Here is a 4,826-nt window from a genome sequence, read left to right as displayed (position 1 = left end):
GCCCCTCTCTTTACCCGAGTGTCCAAGACACTATTATTATTATTATGACAAATAAAAATATTTCAGAACCAATTAGGATTAGCAGAGGTTGTAGACAATGACGCTCACTCACTTATTGTTCACATTAGCAATCAAACCATTTGCTATTGCTTTGCGTTCTCATCCTCAGTTTAGTGGGAACTCGGTTTCCACCAACGAGTCATAAAATTTTGCTGTACGATGTAATTTTATTCTTGACAAATTTAAGCAAGTCAATACTAATCATTTTGTAAATAATAAAGTAATATAGTAAAATATCTGGTTACAAAATTAACAGAACCAAGTCTTCAATACTGTTATTAAACACAAATGACAGAGCCAATCCACCACGTGAGGTATTATAATTTAATATAGTTTCACAGTTTGAGTACCTGGAAATCCAAATTTAGCCAGATCTGAAAGAAATAGTGCACTGTAAAATAAAAGTGTTTCAACTTAAAAATATGAACATTTAAATCACCAATCAAAAGGCCAATGTCATAAAATTCTCTGACAATTTCTTCAGTGGCTCGTTTAGAGACATGTTAAATAGCTTGCATGGGCAGAAGTAAGGAAGCAAGTCTTTCCTGAATTTTTTGACCAGTGTCATTGTACTCTTGTTCAAAATCAGTTTCAGTATCAATAGGCACATCAAATTCCCCTTCATCTGTATCCAACTGCAGTTCTACTGTGTTGCAGTCTGAGAATGTTCCAGGTTCACATTCCTAATGATAATTTCAGTCTTAAAATATTTTAAAGTGCAGTTCTGGTGACAACGAGATTTGAAAAGACAGTTATTAAAAGGACATGAAACAGTTTCCTTGTCCTGCAGATGCTGTCCTAGATGTGAAATGAAGTGTTTGAGGCCAACTGCCTCATTAAAGTTACACAACAAGCATTTTACCTTAACGCTTATGAGTCCACTAGTGTTTTCAATGAGTCCGTGATCTCTCAGATGGACCTGTAAGGATTTTTTGGATCTGAAATACTGTGAGCAGTTACTGTATATGCAGGGAAGAGGGCAAGTTCTTCCATAATGTCTGTGATTACTTTGATAATGTTCAATGATTCGCTTACGATTTCCACAGAAAAAAGTACAAAGTTTACAGGTCCACTTCATCCAGTGTAAAAGACCTTGTCACCATGGGCACCTTCAGAATAGAGAAAGAGTGAAAACTCAGTTAAACAATTAAAAAATTAATTGTTACAGTATGTTAACATTTCACTGAGCAAACTTGCATGTACATCTCAATAACCTAAAGCTAAGAGAGTAGAACTCTGGTTATCTCACAACAAACTACATGTAGGAAGTACATTACCTTCAGAGGGAGGTGGAAGCCAATCATGGACCATCAGCAGCACTGGTGAATCCTGATGTACAGCTGTAGAAAGTACACAGCAAGCCCATTTTGGACATTGGGAAATAATAGCTAAATACATTGAAATGTTTTTTTTTTTAGATTATTATTTTTGTTCTATCATTGAGATTGAACAGAAACCTAATTTGCTTCAGAAACATACTATGTACAAATATGACAAAGTAAAGCAGCCAACCTCAATATATAGAAAGTACTGCCACTGTGTTATCCCATTTAAACTAACAACCTTCCTTTCCATTCGCTGTCCAAATTTAAACATGGCGGATAAAGCACTCCAAACATAGTTTTAGGGATGTAACGATTCACTCAACTCCCGATACGATTCTCTCACGATTTATTTTACAAAATGGGACTGTAGACAATTGTTTTTTTGGGGAAAAAACTAGAAAATACTGTACTCTTTTCCTTTTATTTTTCATTGTCAAAAGAATTCCTTGATAAACTATTCAAAACAATGCAATTTAACTAATAATAAATCTTGAATGAAATAAATAAAGGAATAATACAAATGAAAATTAAGCCTATTAATTTAAATTCTGGTTCAATAACAAACAATGCAAAACTGCATAATAGTTCTTTTTCTTTTAAAAAATTTGTGCCTTAACAATTGGACTTTAAAAAAGTCCTGAGTTACGTCATATTTGTTTAGACCAGCAGAGGGCGCTGGTAACACAGTGGTCGGTTGGCATGCAGATATTCTAGCAGTGAAGAAGAGATGCTATGCTAGCAGACAGAGCTAATAGAAAAACGTGACTTTTACAGATATTCAAGTAATATTACAGATATTCTTTCGGTGCTAAAGGGGTAATGAATCATTTATTAACATGTTTAAGAGTAGAAGGCGGCCAGAAAGAAAGTATTAGCAGACTCCGCCCACCGCCTACACTTGTGGATTACCGAGTAAGACCCCCCCCCATTTCCCTGCCAACCCAACCAACAAACAAACAACAGAAACTTGACTTCTAACGTTCAAATATAAAATATACATAGTTATATTTAACACTAAACTTAGCATTACAACAGAAACGTTCAAATTCTGAGCTTCTGTGTTTTCCTTTAAGCTAATGCTATTTAACTGCTATAAAAAAAAAAACTTCAACTTTGACAGAAAAACAAAGAAAACTTACCAAAATGATCGACTCCTTTAACCTGGTTCAATGTCACCTTTATATAGACGTAATAGCTTTAACTATAAATGAAAATGATGAGCAGTTTGTCTTTCTGAAGCTAGTAAAGTGTTAGCAGATCTCCGTAGCCTTCTTCTTCTGTTATCATTGGCGGTCTGGCCAAACTGACTTTGAGGCACTTATTGCCACCTAGTGGACATACGTTTTTATGCTCTAAAGTCAAGTAGACATAGATCTTTCATTTGACAGGACATGAAATTATTGTTTAACATTTTTTGTGTAGTTAAGATGTGTTTGACTAATGATTCTAAATTATAACAACAACATAACCAAAGGCTTGTTCAATGGACATAAAATAAAACATTGGGACAACAAAAATGCCAAAATGCAATTTACAGTGTAGAAATAAATTATGATCTCACAAAGAGAGACCTAACGAATTTAATTGTAAGATGGATGCCTCTACCAATGTCTATGATCGGGAGAGTTATTGAAAATGAATGTGTTCTCAAAGCTACTCTATTTGTTCTAAAACATTCCTCTAGGCTTTTATCAGTTTATAGCATTTATATGGAATAATAAAAGCCTTGTCTTTGCTCTACCTTCATATGAACGAGGAGGTCTAAAATGTCAGAATCTCCATCGTGACATTACTGGGATACACAGTCCAGGTCTTTGATGTTCTATTACACAAATCATTCTCCACCATGGAAAGTCAAGGGTTACATTTAGAACTCCCTTTGTCCAATACAGTTACATTATTAAAACAAACTAAAAATCCAATAATTAAAAATATGATCAGAGTATGGAGAGATGTGAAAAAATACTTGAAAGAACCAAATGGTTTATCCCAGTTCAGCCCAATATGGAGCAACCATTTCTTTGTACCTGATGCAGTATTTTGTATATGAGAGTCAAAGAACTGAGAACGAGTCAAGATGTTTACCTACCCAATAGTGACACTAATGTGCTTTCAGGAGTTGCAAGATAAATTTCATATATAATTTATTTAAATATCTTTCATACAGAAAACCCAGAATAATGTACTAAGGGAACCTACTCAATCAAACTTAGAGGAAATAAAGGGATAATATCACATATATACAATGTTATGATGGGTGATGATTCATATGGGAGACTGAAAGCTTGGAATGAAGATGTATCATTAGATTTATCTGAGGAGCAGTGGAGATACAGTAGCATATCTATTAATGTACGCCTCAGATTCATTCAGTTCAAATGGTTGATGCCAATCTACGTAAAGCCGGTAAATATTAATAGATGTGATAACATTCCAGATGTATGTCCAAAATGTACAGACTGTAGAGGAACACTGTACAGTATGTGTTATTATAGGAAGATTGGGGATGTAACGATTCACTCAACTCCTGATACGATTCCATTCACGATTCTGGGTTCACGATACGATTCTCTCATGATTTATTTTACAAAACGAGACTGTAGACAAATGATGACTGAAAAATGTTCCTTTATTTTTTTTCGGGAAAAAAACTAGAAAATACTGTGTTATTTTCCTTTTATTTTTTATTGTCAAAAGAATCCCTTGATAAACTATTCAAAACAATGCAATTTAACTAAAAATAAATCCTAAATAAAATAAATAAAGGAATAATACAAATGAAGAAGAAGCCTATTAGTTTAAATTCTGGTTCTATAGTAAACAATACAAAACTGCATAATAGTTCCTTTTCTTTTTAAAAGTGCAACTGAAAATGTATTTTGTGCCTTAATAATTGGACTTAAAAAAAACAGTAATTTTACTGTATTTACATCAGATATTTGTTTGGACCAGCAGAGGGCGCTGGTCACCCAGTGGTCGGTTGGGATGCAGATATCTTGTAGTGAAGAAGAGAAGCTATGCTAGCAGACAGAGCTAATACAAAAACGTGACTTTAACAGATATTCACGTAATATTACAGATATTCTTTCTATATTTTACTACATTGGAAAAAGAGTCATGGACCTGCTGTGGATCAGTGGAGACAACAGATGTTCTCAACCCTTCCACTGGAGAAGATCACCTATGTGTTGAAGAGCAGACCAAATGTCATTCATGTTGTATGTTAAAGGCCTTTGAGCGTGGGAAGCTTTACTTTATCTATGTTATTAATTCTAAATGGCCATTGTGTTGTTTTTTAATGTATGGTAAGTGTTATGTTCTAAAAATTAATAAAAAACTGTTTTGGAAAAAAAAAAGTTAAGCACATCCACCTGTGAAGTCTGGGCACGCCTGGCTCTGCCTGAGGCTTGTGCTGTAGCTCTCCCCCTCTCTTTGATGCGT

The 4,826-nt window shown here is 34.3% G+C and overlaps 1 long non-coding RNA gene across 1 annotated transcript; it reads right to left on the bottom strand.

Moving 5' to 3' along the window:
- Positions 1-428: 428 nt before the first annotated feature.
- Positions 429-2,672, bottom strand: LOC114456776 (uncharacterized). The gene is made up of 3 exons (XR_003672879.1): positions 2,525-2,672; positions 1,338-1,400; positions 429-1,169 (listed from the first exon to the last, which is right to left on the bottom strand). It is a non-coding gene; the product is annotated as an uncharacterized LOC114456776 (long non-coding RNA).
- Between the last annotated feature and the right edge of the window lie 2,154 nt (positions 2,673-4,826).

This window comes from Gouania willdenowi, chromosome 22 (assembly GCF_900634775.1).
Source record: "Gouania willdenowi chromosome 22, fGouWil2.1, whole genome shotgun sequence".
In the NCBI taxonomy this organism is placed as follows: domain Eukaryota; kingdom Metazoa; phylum Chordata; class Actinopteri; order Blenniiformes; family Gobiesocidae; genus Gouania; species Gouania willdenowi.
Note: the sequence above shows the minus strand (reverse complement) of the source record. Positions and strands in the feature narration are given on the sequence as shown.